The 17,881-nt window shown below is 27.2% G+C and overlaps 1 long non-coding RNA gene and 1 pseudogene across 2 annotated transcripts; both read right to left on the bottom strand.

Annotated features, from left to right (window-relative positions):
• The window catches only part of LOC123264055, a 12,436-nt pseudogene extending 7,160 nt beyond the window's left edge, over positions 1–5,276 (bottom strand).
• Positions 5,274–15,772, bottom strand: LOC123262965. Of its 2 annotated transcripts, none has more exons than XR_006509064.1 (3): positions 15,748–15,772; positions 13,971–14,413; positions 5,274–5,348 (listed from the first exon to the last, which is right to left on the bottom strand). It is a non-coding gene; the product is annotated as an uncharacterized LOC123262965 (long non-coding RNA). The 2 variants fall into 2 exon arrangements; XR_006509065.1 differs by lacking the exon at positions 5,274–5,348 and adding an exon at positions 13,870–13,886.
• Positions 15,773–17,881: the final 2,109 nt, after the last annotated feature.

Below are 17,881 nucleotides of genomic sequence, written 5' to 3'. Positions count from 1 at the left end.
TTTACGGAATTGTTCGTCAAATTTCATTAAAAACTTTGAGATTTACAAACATTGTTTGTAATTTGGTTTACTAGAAATTTTGTAAAATCACAAAACGAAGTTTTAATAGAAATTACAATGGAGTCATTGAAAATTTAATCAATTTTTCTTTGTGATATTCAAAAATTCAATTGTGAAATTAACTAAAAATAAATATTACACTGTTTAAAATATCAAAGTTTGCTACTATTTTATAAAACAAATGTTGGGTAAAACACAAATCGATACTTACCACTGCTGAAGTTATGAAACAATTTTGGTAATTCTTCAAAAAAAGATGTCAGGAAACTTAGGAGTTAGTATTGTAATTTTAATGATTTTCATGTAAAATCCCTACCAGGCTTAGACTTGCTTACGAAACCGTTTGTCGTGAATTTCCATAGGAATCTTTGAGATTTACAAACATTTGTTTGTAGTTTGGCTGCGGTGGAAATTTTTGTAAAATCGCGAAACAAAGTTGTAATCGAAATTACAATGGAGTCTTCAAAATTTAGTAACTTTCTTTGTAATATCTGAAATGTTAATGGGGAAATTAAATCGTGAATTTTAATTTCACTAATTGTTATTGTTTATATTGTAGGTAATTCTACAAAACCAAGCTAAATTACTATGAAAATGCCTTATATTTGCAAACATTGTAGTAATTTCATTTATCATATTCTTTTTGTTATAGCTAATTAAGGATAATATGAAGAAGGTCCGTTTTTTCTCATAATTTTATGCATACTTAAATAGTTCTCCATAATTCAAAAAATAAAAATAAAAATAAAAATAAAAGTTTCCACTGATTATTTTATGGTCAACTTTAATGTCTGTAAACATCTACAATATATTCAGTAGACAATCAATTATTTGAGATACTTATTATTTCTTAGGAGAGAATTAATCACCTTCGAAATCTTCAGTGTTTAATTTTCACTTTTAATTTAACAGCCGAGACCAGTGATTGCAGTTTCATTCTATTTAGCGAAACTAATGCCTACCTTGGAAAAACGTTTTATGAGATAATAGATAATTCAATAAACTATTTCACCACAAACGCGTTTTTTCAAAAATTACATTCGTTTCAGATACCAATCGAAACTGCAATTAGTGCTGTTGGGAAAGTGAGACAGAGATAGTTCCGTTGAACTCCGTGAGAGCAAAACGAGAAAAGGAGCGGTCTCGCCTGTTAAATCATAATTATTGAATATATTCCTCTATCACTATACAGTATAACTTTTGAGATATGTTTTAGATAAACCTACTGTGAAAAAATTAGTTTTAAATACTCTAAGTTGGGATTTTTTTTATAAGTCATTTTCTTATGCTTTTGAAAACATTAAAATATAAATTTTTCAATTATAAAGCCGAAGTTCTAATGTCACGATTATATAACTCTGGAACCGCTGTAATAGCGTCTACTTGTTGATGTAGATTCTGATGTATCAAAAAAACAACATGTCCCTCCATATTTTAGTTTTTACTAATTTTGAAGTCTATAGTTGATTATTATTTGTAATAACTTGGTCATTACCAATAAGAAATTTGAGGCATCGTTTATCTTTTTATGTAAATTTTAATATTACTTTCGAATGATCATTTCGGAAATCGATATATTTGAAACGAGTATATGCAGAGTTAGACTCTCTAATTTTTTATAATATTTAATGATTATAAATAATGTAAAAGTTAAGTTATTCTCGCACTCAATAAACAGCATCAACAACACAAATGATGTAAAAATAAGTCGTAATGCTCCAATGCCACTCCCATAGGATTAGCTTATAAAGAATTATGAGACATATTGAACCACCGATCGGTCGTACGGCGTAGGGGGTTGGCGTATCGGTGTCTGGCAAGTGCGTGGCTCAGCGTTCGGGATTCCTTAGTTAGGGCAAATGCGTTTTTCACTCTTGAGTATTTGTAATGAATAGCAAATTAAGGTCTGTATGAAGTGCCAAAATTTCGGTAAAGATATAATTAGCGCTTCAGTACAAAATGAAAATCATTAATCAACATCAATCAAATTATTCTTTTTTACTATTTCAACCTGATTTAACCTACCTATATATATATGAATATATATATTGAATATTTTTCTCGGAGTACTAAAACTTACAAAAACATTTAATAGAACGTTTGTTTTGCAAAAATTGCCAACCCGTATTGTAATATTAGCAGTTAAACGAATTGCCGATAGATGTTTAGTAAATTATGCAAAAATTGTTTCCTGTAATTTTCCTAAATTGAGTTGAATAAAAGTGGAAAGTAAATTCTTGGCTGTAAAAACTGTGTATTATAATTACTATATTGTGGTGCGTAAAAACTTCCAACACATTTTTTAGTAAAAATACTACAAGAAATTTTTAACAGTGTAAATCTAATCTTTTATTATTTTAACTTCAATTGAACTACTTATATATATATATATATATATATATATATGAGTTATATATATATAGTATATATATAGCAGTGAGAGAGAGTATATATATATATATATATAGGCAGTGAAGCTATATGAAGTTGTGATAAATATCTTCTTTTTTTAATAGAGAGTCAGAAATATTTTTTTTTTTAATAGAATTTGTTTTGTAAAATTACAAGTTATCTTTATTTTAATATTATTAAAATTCAAATGTGCCGATTAGATGTTTAATAAATTACAGAAACTGTTTCTGTAATTTTCTTTAAATTGAGTTGGAATAAATAGTGGAGCAAATTTCTACAAAACCAAGTATTGATAATTGTTATATTGTGTGGTGCGTAAAAACTTCAAACACATTTCTAGTAAAATGGGTACCGCCAGAAATTTTTAACAAAAAATCTTAATCTTTTTATTATTTTAACTAACAAATCACTTATATCATATATATATGATATATATATATATATATATATATAGTATATATATATATATATATATATATATGCTGCTATATGAATACATGAATAAATATTATTTTAATAGAATAGAAATGATTTTTTTTTAATAGTAAATCCTTGTTTTGTAAAATTACAATATCTTTTATTTTAATATTATTAAACAAATTGCCGTTTATAGCGATCGTTTAACCAAATTGCATAGGAAACTGTTTCTGTGAATTTTCTTAAGCTGAGTTAGGAATAAATAGTGGAATGAAATCTACAAAACTAAGTATTATAATTACTATATCAATGGTTCTTTAATTAACATTCTAACACATTTTTAGTAAAAATTAACTATAGAAATTTTTAACAGTGATATTATTTTAAAATAATGAAAAAGTAAGGTATGTGCATTTGATTATACTCACATTTTACGAAAAAACCTAAAATATATGGTTTTAATAATAAAATAGAAAGAAAATAAGCAAATTGACTGCTTATCTATTGTTAATACTTATAAAATTCTATTCAATAGATGAACAGATTGTGTTTTACATGGTGAATCTTCTTTACTTTTTTTCAATTCTATTTGTTAAATTAAAAAGACAAAAAAGATCAAATGAAGGTTTACAGAAAAAATAAAAAAAATTAAGAAAAATAGAAGAAAATAAAAAGAGAAATTGCAAAAGACAAAGGGAAGGAAAAAGCTGAACAGTAAGAAAAAAAACTGCACAAAAAAAGAAAATTTAAAAAGCGGAACACGCCTAAAATATTTTGAACGTTGTGTTTTATAGAAATTTATATAGATTATTAATTAATAATCTATTTTATATTAATATATATTTAGCGTTATCTTGTATAAGAGAGTACGACGTGTTAAAGGATAGTAAAATTAATTTCCGATATATTTTGAAAATTACTATCAAGCTTTAGTTTTTAGAAAAAAAAAAATTAAACAATTCATTACTTCTGATATAAGCAATAAGTTAAAAATATTATTTGTAAGGAGTGTTCATTTAATGGTATTAGCTGTCCATCTACCGGAGATTTTGTCCATCTACTGGAGTTTTGGTCTTTTTCTTCAATTTTTCTTTTCTGTTAATTACTACGAAATTTTACCAAGTTTTGCTTATTTTTTTCTAGTTAATTACATATTATTGCATAAATATAATTTGTTTTATTACAAATTATTTACATTTTATTATATTGTTTTGCTTAAAGAACATGGAAGTTTGCTTAACCGTCCATCTATTGGGGCGTTTACCTTATAGTTGATTTTTAAAAGAAAAAAAAATTAAGAAATTTCTTACATAGAAAAAAAAGGTTAACCTGAGCCAAGAAAATATTTTTCGTCCTAATTATTTTCTTGAGCAAAAAAATTTTTTTACACAAGAATTTTCACTTATTCCAAATAAATTATTTCTCTTGCTTTAAGAAATACGTATCTTGATCCAAGAAAATTTATTTAAGTCAAGAAAATCTTGTTGTTTTGAAAAAATTCAGCCTCTTGCTCCAAAAAATTTAGTTCTTGATAGAAGTAAATTTTCATTAATATTTTATTGATTAATATGTCAAATGAGAAGATCAAATAATATTGACTCATTTTTTTTTTCATTCAATATGTATAATTGCACGGTAAAATAATATAAAATGGGTATCAAATATTCAAGAGAAAAATTTTCTCAAGGTGAGAAAATTTTTTTTTCAGCTAAAGTAGGTGGCGCTGCTTCCCTAAAGTATCTGAAAATCTTGATCAAATATAAAAATTTATTGTATCAAGTATTTATGATAATATTCACAAATATAGGTATACAAATACATGGAGTGATCATATACTGGTACATGATCATCTATTGGGGCTTTTACTTTATAGAATATTTTATGTGTCTATTTTTCTCGTCATACGCGTGGTCTAAAAAATCTAGTAATGTGAGACTATATAAAATTTTTCTCACAATAAATTTTTTGTTAAAAAAAATTTTTTTAGATTTGGAATAAAATAATTTTAGATAAAAAACAAAATTACCTGATCAGCAGCATTTGTGAGACATTGAACAACAGCACGTCGCTGGATCACGATCACCAGATATCCGGGCTCTAGGTCTGACACGATGGTGATGCCGACGTCCTCCAGCACCAGCACCTCTCGCCACCGGCAGGACGATTAACCACGGCAAAGTCAATGTCTTCGTCGAGGACTCAGGGCCGAGTCGGGGGCGACGTAAAGGCTAAGTACAAAACGCGAGTACGCAACCGGGTCTATACCTCAATGCATCCAAGCGTGATTCAAGCCAATGTCGCAACTCCTCCTCGGCCTGTGTGCTAAATACGCCGCCACCACTTGGTGACGTCGTGAGCCCGACTAAACGTAGGCCCGGATTCCTCATTCCCTAAGCAGCGATCTACACCATGAACGCTTTTAATTTTGCTAACTCCACTGCCTCCGGGTGATCATCTCTCTGGAAATAATTATTTTTATTTTTTCAAAAATTTAACAATTATTATTAATGCTCAAATATTGAAGATACAAAAAATCATTTCAGATCTTTTTATAGAAAATTTAATTTTCTACGAAAAAATCCTCATCAATTTTGCTCTATCTATTTTCCTGTTTTCAAAATTAAAAAATAAAGTTATAAAACTTATCCATAGTTTTCAAAAGTTTTAAGTTACGATTGTGGCTGAAATATTGAAGATATCTCAGAGATACGCTGCTTTTTGTCGTAACAGAGCTAAAAAGGTTTTTGTGTCACTTAATGATAGGGTATCATAAAAAGAATTTTACTATTTCAAAAAAAACGTTTACATTCACCGAAAAAAAAATTAACTCGAATCAAGAGAAAAATTCTTAAACGAAGAAAATAATTTTTAAGAGTTTCATTGACGAAAAATTCTTGAATCAAATAAAATTTACTTAAACCAAGGAAAATTTTTTAGTTTAAGAATTTTTACTCAAATCAAGAAGATAAAATTCTTCAAAATTATTTACTTGATTCAAGTAAATTTTTTTCTGTGTTGGAAATTAAAAAAATGAAAATAGAGGAAATTTTTTATGCCCTCGGAGATACGACATTTTTCAGGCCTTACACAAAAATTAAAAATTGTTACAACAAAACGCTGTAAATCGTTAATTTTTTATAATCGGCTTGTCCTATGGCGAGCCGAAGAATTGCGGAAAGTCCCGAACTACAGTTATAACATTTAATTCTTCGAGTTACAGCGTTTTGTCATAATAATTCCATTTATTTATCAAAATGAGCATTAGTTTGTTACGATAAGAAAACTTATCTCGAGTTACAACGTTTTATCATAGCAGAAATGAATTTTTCTGTTAAAAATTGTACTCAAATTCTGTTAAAACTTTATACGCTATTTTCTCGAAACTAAAAGTTTCGAGATATATTTTGTCATAAAAGGCCAGTCAGGTCTTTTTTTATAGAGAATTAAATCCTCTACCAAAAATTCCCTATTAATTTTACCGTATCTTTAATCCTTAAGCAAGAATTTTAAAAATAAAAATAAAAATTTTTATTTTTAAATTGAATGTTACTATTACAGAGGCTGGCAATAGCCTAGTCGGCTCGGTGCCCGCTTTTCGAAAGAGTGGGATCCGGGTTCGATCCCGGCACGCACCACTATTTTTTTCAGTGATTATAATTAAAAATATGTGCGTTACGTTGCCAACCTCTAAAAATGGCAGAGATACACGGAAAGAAATACATTGCGGATATCACTATGTTACTATGGGTGTGAACACTATACTGTATGGTTTAGAAGATTTTGATTCGATATAAAAATCGTCAGCATAGATGATTTGGCTATGGTGGGAATAGTAACATCAACCATATCAAAGCAAATTTTTTTTAAGGGAGTTGGGAAAGAACGGATAGGGGAAAGGGGGGACCTACTCAGTGGGAATTTTTCCGTAATTGAAAAAATAATCAGACAGCCCAGACTGGGAATCGAACCCAGATCTCTCGGTTACGCGCCAAGGGCTCTACCAGTTAAGCTATCCGAGACAAGTACTGACTACTTTATAGTTATATATATAGCGACATTTACGATGCTCCTGGCAGAACAGTCTATCCGTTATTGTTATATCTCTTATGCTGATATTAGAGTAAGGTAAAAGCCCCAATATATGATCATGTACCAGTATATGATCACTCCATGTATTTGTATACCTATATTTGTGAATATAGATATACAAATACATGGAGTGATCATATACTGGTACGTGATCATAATGTGAAAACTTTTAGAATAGTTTAATTAATTGAATGGGTTATGCACACTGATAGAAGGATTTATTAACTGTTAATAATTTAATTTATTTGAAGACAATTATTTAATTTATTAGAATTTTAATAAATATTTTTTTTAACTTTTTATTAAATAAATATCTATTTGGGTGGAAAAGTACATTTGTTAATAGTTAATAAGTATTTATTAATAGTTAAGAAATATTTATTAACAATTAGTAAATATTTTGTAGAGTGAATTTGTTGTTTTCGCTTGCAATTTGCAATGTTATATGATATAAAGAAAAAGATGGTTTTACAAATAAAAATCATCTTTATAAATTATTTGCAATTAATTATATTACATTATAATAACATTTATTATAAAATAGCAGAGAATTTTATCATAGCTTCATAATTATACTTTTATATTTTTAAATATTAAAAACGTTAATTTATTTAGTGAATTTAATTATTATCATGTATTCCAGCTATAGGGTTATAAAAAAAGTGTCAAAAGGAAATTGCTATTTTTTACTTTTTATTTTTTATAAATAAATATTCGTTTAACAGTTAACAAATATTCATTAACCATTAATAAATATTTTTAACAGTTAATAAATTGTACTAAACAAATTACTTATATAACTGTTAATAAATATTTGTTACCTGTTAAAAAATCATTTATTAACAGATTTAATAAAGCTTATTAAATATAAACAAATCCTTGCTTCTATCAATTGTGTTCGACGAAAAATATTTAAAAAATTTTTGTATTAAACTGAGTTTAATGTTACAATTAATTTCAAAATAGTTTTACTAATTTATGAATTTTATGTCGGTACAGTGATAGTTGTACCCATGAAATACTGGCCAAATTCCGATAGAATTGATTGATTGTCGCGCTTAAGTAATATCGCGGAAGAAGCAAGCTGGCATTGCGACATCTGCGACCACTACACGGAAAAGAAAATTGAAGGAGTTTTTACTATTTTTACTATTGTAATTTTTACTAAATAAAATAGTAACAGTGGACTATACTTCTCATTTAGTAATTTTACGATCTACTATTGTAAATTTTATCCAACAAAATAAGACTAGCAAGAGTCGTAAAAAGTCGAACACTATAGAGCAAATTAAACAATATGTGTTTGTGAACTTTACAATTCAACTATTGTAAAAATTTACGTTGGTTTTTTAAAGAAATATTAAGGAGGGAGAGAGATAGAAGGTTGGACTAATTGGTACCTGTACAGTAATCGAAAAAGAAAGCGACATTTTCGTGCTATCAGGGAATCGAACCCAGAACAATTTGAGGTAGCCAGAGACTGTCCCTCTACGCTATCCGAGATGAACTAAGAAAGCATATCGTTTGTTTGTTACATAAACTCGAAGTCTAGCCTTGATGCACGGCCATCACTCAAAAACTAATTGAGAAACATTCAAATTCAACTATTGTAGAATTTGCTATAGTTCTATTGAAAAGATACAGAGAACACGGCACTGGGAAATTTTCATCTCTTACTTTTACAATAGTAATATCTCGTATTTTATCATCAGATAAATAGTATTTTTTCTTACAAAATATTTGACAATTAATAGTAATAAAAGTATGATCCAGCTTTACAATAGTTGTATCGTAGAATTTCCCAGAAATTTTTTCCCATGTATGGGGCTGGCGGCAATGCTGTCACGTCAAGCCTCCTATGCGCCCGTGTAATAGACGCAAAGATTTTGGTACCACTTACAGTATAGTAGATAATCACTATATGCATAGGGCTTATAGCAATGCAATACAACGACATAGGGATATCCACCAATGTATTTCTTTCCGTGTAGCAGGGCGGCACACGTCTGACTTGAGGTTAGTCACCTATTTAAGCAACAACTTGAATGGGTGACCACTCTAGTCGGCGTTGGTTAGCGCGAGGGGTCCTCTACACACTAGGAGAGGGGCCCTAATGCTCCAGTGGTCGATAAAGAAGAGTTTCTTATCAATCACTGTAGAGCTTGTAGCCGAGCTTGACTGTACTATCATGGGTTTTCTCTGTGGTTTTTTTCCCATGTTAGGAATTGAGGTTCAGGGCAAAATGCGGTACAGAAAGCACAAGAATGGGTCTACGGCCGCAATATAAAGCAGAGAAAGTGTTGGGTGGGACTTGCTGAGGGTCCCAATATAGAAGAAGAGCAAGGAAAGCGTAAATGCTAGGAGAAAGAGGGGAGATCAGCCTTGTAAAACCGAGAAAGGTGTACAAGTAAAAGTACAAGAAAAATTCTCTCTCTGTTACTATTACAGAGGAGATTATATTAAATGATTTTTTAAATGATTCTATTTTGTGCAAAGCTAATATAATTGTAAATAATTAAAAAAAATTAATTAAACATAAGTTTTCTTAATAATATACACAAACATAAACTATTCATGTGTAATGAATTTAATTATATAATTTTTTAATGTATTTAAACTTGATTTACCAATTATGATGAACTTTATAAATTTGTAAAAGATTATGTTAAAGTAATATTATAATTACTTCATATTGACAAAAATTACTTGTTCAAAACAGACATATTTTAATTTTAATATTATTTAAAAATATTCAGTTTTCTTATTTCAAGAAGATAACTTTAATAATTTAAAACTGTTGAATTGACAGTAGTTTTTAGGAATTTTACTTCAACGAAAAAATTTTGTTTAAAACAAAATAAACACTTTGTTCAAAAACATTACCGGTGTTTGAAAAATGATATAATTAAAAATTTTAAATTTTTAAAATTAAATATTAAATTTTTTATCAAAAGAAATCAAAATCAAAAGTTCATTATTTCTTCATATTGACAGAAAAATTACTTGATTCAAAAACAGACATATTTTTTTTAATTTTAATATTATTTAAAAATATTCAGTTTTCTTATTTCAAGAAGATAACTTTAATAATTTAAAACTGTTGAATTGACAGTAAGTTTTTTGAGGCCTTACTTCAACGAAAAATTTTGTTTAAAACAAAATAAACACTTTTTGTTCAAAATATTACCGGTGTTTAGAAAATGATATAATTAAAAATTTTAGATTTTAAATTAAATATTAAATTTTTTTATCAAAAAGAAATCAAAATCAAAAGTTCATTATTTCTTTTCATATTTGTGATTAAAGCAAACTTTTATTATAGATCTAAAGTCTCTAAATTTATGAAATTTAAGCTAGTGCTCAAATTTATGAGGTTTCAGGATTGTAAGGTGAGAATATTTAGTTATTGTTTTCTGTAAAATAGCTTTACTCCACCCGACTTGAATTAGTGAAAGCTAAATACCTCCCCAATTTTTGAGAAAATTATTGATCCTCAATAGCGGGGGAGTAAGTACAAGAAAAAGCCTATTTTTATAAAAATGTTAGTCTTGTTTCAAAATTTTGATGCTCGTGCCGCTAAAACTTACAAAAACTATCATCTTTCTGAACCTTCTTTGAGAGAAAAAAGTTTTTCTCCAAAATTTCAAGTGGATACGGTTTTTAGCTGCAACTTAACATTTTGAACGGACAAACAACTAATTGAAACATTACCCAATAACCAAAATAACAGTACAAAAGTTACTGTCCAATGATTGGTGTCAATTGGAAGTCAAGTTGGCTACAAATCCAGAATTTTTCCAAAATATTGCTGTTAAGGTTAACGCCAATCTTCTAACGCAGTTTGGTGCCAGTGTAAAGGCGCAGATTTCAGGCAAGCTTGACTACAAAAGATTGGAAAAGCCAAAATCTGCTGTCAGTTGGCATCCAAGTAGCCATCATCAAGGGGTCTGTCCAGCCGAACTAAGTTCTGAGTAAACTTAGTAAGAATTAGTAATGTAAAGTACCCAGTATCTGAACACTCACATAAAAAATGGGACCATGTACTTGAACAGACTTATCGAATCTGTTGTAATAAAAAATCCATATATTTATTATAAGTAATGTTGATTTCTGTAAAGTTTTTTCACCATTATAAAAACAATTATCATTTTTGTTAACTTAAAAGTTAACATGTCTAGAATCACCGATAGATGCTATTTTTTTCATGAAAAAGGTACTAAGTCAAATAAATCCGAAATCAATCGCGTCAAATAAAAAAAAAAATGATATATCATCATTTCAAGTAAATAGTATATTACACACCTAGGGGAAGTAAAAGTAAGAAATGTCTCAGAGTCACATGTAATTGTTGGTCCGAGGCGAAGCCGAGGTCAACAAACATGTGATCTGAGGCAGCTTCTTATTTACTTCCCGTGGAGTGTATACTATTTTTTTGTCCGACGAAGGCGGAAAGCGGCAACTGTTTAGTGCAGCGGGACGAAAGTTGCCACTTTCGCCCGGAGGGCAAAAAATTGTACCACCCAATGAAATAGTCTTTTCTAAATAATATATATTTTTGCAGACATAAGCTATAATTTTTATATTAAATTTTAGCGTCTAACTATATCTCCAAATTTTCAAAGCCGTATCCAGAACTTGAACAAACTGGAGCCGTATAATTTTAACAGCACCCTTAATATCTAATAGGTTTATAAACTAGTGATCAACATTGTGATTTGTATTAATTACTGCAAATTAAATAATTTTACAGCTAAAATAAGTGTAGTTAAAATTATTGAACATTTTGAATTGAGTTTTTAGTAGATTTTATAAAAATCTAACTATTGCAGCCGTCCTCATGGCGCAACTTTTGAAAAATTTAGCCATTTTCTGACTTAGTTTGTCGAGCTGAGTCAGAAAATATATATAGTTCAAAAGTTTATATATATATTTATACGATATAACGCGGTTTGTCAGCACGATAGCGTTTTCAATTTATGACCGATTCTTCTCAAACTCAGCATGCTTTATCTATCGATCAAGACCAAGGTTAAGTTCGAAGATGAGCTTAATCGGGCGAGTAATTTGGAAATGACAGGATTTTGAAATTTTGAAAATCGTAAAAATTGATGTTTTTACTACTTCAACTTGGTATAATTACTGAACTAGACAAAATATTGAAATTCGGTAAAATGCATCGTAAAGCTCTTTTAATAAGCTTTAATTTTCACTACTTAGAAGGGGTAGTAGCCTCAATATTACTCCTTTTAGAGTTCGTTTAATGAAACAGTTTTACTGTTGCAGCCGTTTTAGAATTATTGTCTACATCATAGGTTAATCATGATGTAAATTCAATAATTACGATATTGATCAGTCTTTTGTGTAATGTTTTCGGGTAGGTTGTCAGTAAATATGTCACAAATTAGTTCTAACCATTGTTTTCTTCAACTAAAATTTTATCCGGTTGCAAAATTCTGATTAACTTGAAAACTGTTGTTTCTCAGCAGTTACTTAAAATTTGGACATTTATAATTCAAATCTTATAATCTGTGCAATTCTTTGGTAAATATTTGAGAAACTTTTTCTTCACAAGATAATTTTTTTTTCCAAAATTTATTGTAAATAGTTTTAAATTTATTATTGAATTTTGTTTTTAATTCATGAATTAACTTATACATTATCAGTGTTATTATATTATTTTATTAAAAATCAATTTTTTTTATTTGAAAAATCTACTTCCATTTCGACTGCCGAATGGCCCTTTTTATTTATAATTGAAAAATTTGCTTTGTCATTCATAAAATTATGTAATTAAAAATTAAATACAGATATTTCTCATTTTTAAATGAATACATTAAATATTGATATTATTTAATAATGTTATAATTCTTTTGATATTTCAATAAAACGTTGAAAAATTTTGCTTACCTTTCATAGTCTATCTTAAAAACGTCAAAATATAAATAATCAATTATCTGGGCTATTTTGTACTTCAATTAATTCAAAATTGTTTATATTTTCATGAAAATCACTAATTTAAACTAATAATTACATCTTTTATATATCAAAAGTAGGGTCAAATACGTTTTACTTTGAAACCTGTTTAACTACTAGGTACTTTACCTTAGTTAAAGCATTTTTACTACACTTATTCTTACTAAGTTTACTCAGGACTTAGTTCGGCCAAAGACCCAATGTTTGGCATTCTGGCTTAGCCTGACATGCCCATTTTTCATTGATAAGACAAAAAATTCTAAAGCTTCTGTCAATCTGCATGCAGTTTGCAAGCAAATTAAGCTTACAAATGTTGCGTTCCAACTTTTACAGTAAGTCTGCCATCAATCTGCTCCTCAAATTTACACCAAACGGCTTTAACATATAAATAGATGTCAATTTGCTACAAAGTCGTTAATGAGGCAAATAGCCAATATTAAACTTGAAATTTTATACAAGTTACCATCAACTGGCTATCTGGGCAGTTAACATAAATTTTTGAAATGTTCAAAAATTTATATAAACCTTCAGGAAATTATTAATTAGTTGTTTAAAAAATCCAATTTTAAATGAACAATAATTAAACTATAACTAAAATCATTTTATTTAAATTTAAGTATTTAAAATTATTTATTTTTAAGCTTTAAAATTTATGACTCGACATCAAATTTAAACAAATATTGAATTATAATATTTCGAATAATATTATCAGTAATTACGATAACTTTTATTCAATATTATTTCTCTTGTAATATACAATTGAAATATTTAAAATCTTTCATATAACAGGTTTTGCATAATTCGAGATTTTTCAAGCGTTTTAATTACATGTGCCGTTTGTAATAATTAATACTTAAATATCACCTAGAAAACAGATATTAGCGTCAAAATTAATAATTTTAAATACATGTTACATGTGAAACCAATCTGAGGAACTAAAATAAAAAATAATTAGTAAGAATTAATAATTAATAATTAAAAAATAAATTAATATAATAATATATTAAAAAATAACTTACCAATAAATTTTTTTAATTAAATTTATTGTCCGTCCTCAAAAGTGACTTAGGTCACCACCACCACGAAATTACTTCAAACTCTTTTAATAAATATGTTACTAATAAAATTAATCACTCATAAAACCACATTTTTTAATCTGTAACGATGAATCCGTTGAATTTTGTTCCTTTAATTTGAAGATTTTAGATTCGAGATTGAAGATTATCGGTAAATCCTGTTGGTTGTTCTTGCTCTTGTATTTATTTATTTATTTTTTTTTTTTATATTTATTCTTTTATTTAAACGAGTTCTTAGATGTTGACTTTTAAGATTTCTATTGTTTGTTTTTTATTTATTAAGTTACAGTAGTTCCGGTTGTCGTACCTGGGTGGAGGTTCCGCTGTCGTTGATGGGATGGCATGTCTTTATGAAGGAAAAATTAAATCTCCTTCCCATTTTGACACTAAAAAAATATTTTTGATTTTAATAATTATTTTACAGATTTAATAAAAATCAAAATTTTCATATATTTAATTTTTTATTGTTTATTATTTTAAAAATTTTCTATCATTTCTTAAGAAAAAAATTTTTTATTGCAATAAAATTTTTATAAAAAATTATTTGACAAATTTTGAGAGTAAAAATTTATTGTTATTTTTTTATTTCTTCTTAAAATTCAAATAAAAATTTAAAGCCGAAAAGAAAAATTTTTGTCAATTTTTTATGAAAATTAATTTAGCATATATTTAATAAATTTTATAAGAAATTTTAAAAAATAAAAAATGTAATTTTTTAAGAATAATTTTTTGGAACAAATTTTTTTTTTAAATACAATTAAAAAATTGTTTAGTGACTGCTAATGACTAATTTAAAATTTTATTGTTCAATTATTAAAAAATGGAGTAAATTTTTATGTAGCAAATGATTTTTAATCCAACTTCGGTAAAATTAGATTAAAAAAAAAAATTGACTATAAAAAGAAATTTTTTAATCAATATTTTAATGTAAGATAAAAATTTAGCGACCACAAAATTTGTTTTTTAACATAATAAAAATAATTAGAAGAAATAAATTAAAACTTTCAAAATTTGTTAAATTTTTATGGATTAAATTCTAAATTTCATGATGAAAATTAATTTATCAGATATTTTATAATTTTTAAAATTTTTTTAACAAATAAATTATGTTGAAAAAAATGAAAAAAAAAAATAAAAATGCAATTTTTAGAAATAATTTTGAACAAATTTATTTATTAAAAATTAAAAATGGTCACGCGACTGCTAACTTTAAATTAATGTCATAATTTCATAAAAAATGAATTAGAAAAATTAAAAATTTTTTTTTTCTCTTTTAAATTTATAATTATTAATTTTCAATAAAATTATTACATAAGACTAATTAAAAAAAATTTTCTAATTTTCTAATTTTTAAACAGTAAAAAATGATTTTTGGAAAAACAAAATTTGGCCTAAATAGCAAATATCAATAAAAAAATGTCACATAAAAAGTAATGGAATGTATAGTGAAATAATCCCGCGCAAAGGTTAAAAGGACATTTAAAAGAGTAAAATGATAATAAAGGAAGAAATAAAAATAAAAAAACATCAATAGTAAAGTTAAAGAGCTTGAGAAGAAAATGAAAACTAGTAGAGTAGAAGTAGAGAAATAATGGACATAAATGATGCAATCTCTATGACTAATGGAATATTATATTTAAATATTTAAATAAATAAATTGTTGGTGACAATTGTCCAGATTAATAAAAAGAAGAAAAATTTAGAATTATTTTTTAGTCACCCAATGACGAAGAGAGAGGAGCAATAACCCATGGATTTGTTGTGATAGCTGACGAAAATATTTAAAATAATTGGAAATAACCTTGTCGTAGACTACGCGTTTGGTACGTGAGTCATAACGACGGACTATGTGCGATTTCACCAAATGACGTTGCTAAATATTTCTAGTGTGTCAATGTTTTCTGTCAATTATTTAGTTAATAATGTTTGTGGGTTGTTTTTAATGTAATTATCGAGAAATAAGGGATTATTAATTACCTGCATATCCTGAGAGATGATTTTTCACCCCGGCCTTCTAAACACCCACTTGAGGTGAAAAACATGGCGGCCACTAGCAATGGCTACCACTCCCTTCTTTTCTCTCTTTCGTTTCTTCAGTAACGTACAACCTTGTTTCGTCGCCATGTTGTGAGTAGATTTTATTTCTTATACATTTTATTATAAAAATTTATTCAGCAGATATTTGATCATTTTTTTTATTTTTTTAACAAATAAATTATGACAAAAAAAAATGACAGAAATTTTTAAAAAATTAAAAATGCTATTTTTTTTAAATAATTTTTTGCGAGTTGGAAAATTAAAAAATTGTCAAGTGACAGCTAGATTTTATTTTATTTTTAATCAATTTTTTTTGTATAAATTAATTATCAGTTGTAAAAAGTGATTTTTATTTAAATTCCGTAAATGTCTTGAAAAATTAAAATTTTTTCATCAGGGGCGTAAAAAGATTTTTTTTTTTAAAAGAAAATTTTATAATTTTTTTTTTTGAATTTTAAAGAGTAAAAATTTTATATTTCAAATTGTAAAATTTTGAATTTTATGTTATAAAAATTCTACAAAATCATTAAAACTTAAAAAAATATGAAACTGAAAATTTTAGCACTTAAAAATCGAAAAATAAACTCCAGAAAAAAATTTTTTTTTTTAATTGTTTAATTTATTTGTTTTAATTCATTAGAGCTTCTAAAAATGAAATTTTTTAAAATAAATTTATTTTGTTATAATTTTTTAATTAAAAAAAATTGCAAAAATTATCAGCTGTCTCTCAATTTCAGTATCATATCAGTGAATTGAAATTGTAATTTTTTTGCATACAAACTAAGACCATTCTGTCACTTATTGAAAAAAAAATAATGCTAGCAATTCTTATAGAATTATTATTCAGAACGCACTGCAAGAATTAAATAGACTTCTAGCAGAAATATATTTCCACCAGCCCTAGGGCTGCACAATTATTTCCTAGTGATTTATCCCTTTTTCATTGCTATCAGATGGCATTAAAGTTTTAACAGTCACTTGATAATTTTTTAATTTTATTCAACAAATAAATTTTTTCTAGAAAATTATTTTTAAAAAATTGCATTTATAATTTTTTTAAATTTCTACATGTCAATTTTTTAACTTCCCGCTAAAAATTGAAAATTTTCAAAAATCGGGAAGTTATTGGTTTTACCCGTTTTTCTAAAATCGAGTTTTCATCAGATCTCGACGTTTTGAGGTCTAGGAAGCTTTCCTGACTATTCCCGCGAGAGTGTCACTATGTCTGTATGTATGTGTGTGTGTAAGTATGTAAACCTCTTATAACTTTTTTTTGAACGGTTGAACCGATTTCATCGCAGTTGGTGCCATTCGAAAGGGCTTTGCCAAACTTAGATTTCCTGTTAATCTGAACCGATTCGGACCGATAGATTTTGAGAAATTCGGAGAAATCTAAAAAAAAGTAGGAAAAAAAATTTTTTCTGAAGTGGTTTTTTTGGGATAACTTTTAAACGGCTCAACCGATCGATTCCAAAAACTAATCAGCTCTCAACCTTGAAAAACCACGTCGATCGCCGGCAATCCGGTAAAAATCGGTTGATTCGTTCGAGAGATATCGTGAACGAAAGAAAACCGAAAAAAGTGTTTTTTCAGAGTTACTCCGAAATTTCTAGTTTGACCAATTGAAACTTAGAAATTATTTATAAGGCTTAAAAAACTACGTAAAATGCCGCCAACCGCGTAAAAATCGATTCATTCATTCAAAAGTTATTGCGGTATGAACATTCAAAAAATAGTGATCTATGAAACTTCTATCAGACTTTTGAGCTCAAAGAGCTCAAAAGCATAGAAAAGGTATCTTTTTGAGCTCGGAGAGC

Source organism: Cotesia glomerata, linkage group LG4, assembly GCF_020080835.1.
Source record: "Cotesia glomerata isolate CgM1 linkage group LG4, MPM_Cglom_v2.3, whole genome shotgun sequence".
Lineage (NCBI taxonomy): Eukaryota > Metazoa > Arthropoda > Insecta > Hymenoptera > Braconidae > Cotesia > Cotesia glomerata.
The sequence above is the reverse complement of the archived record's forward strand: the minus strand, read 5'-3'. Positions and strand labels throughout refer to the sequence as shown.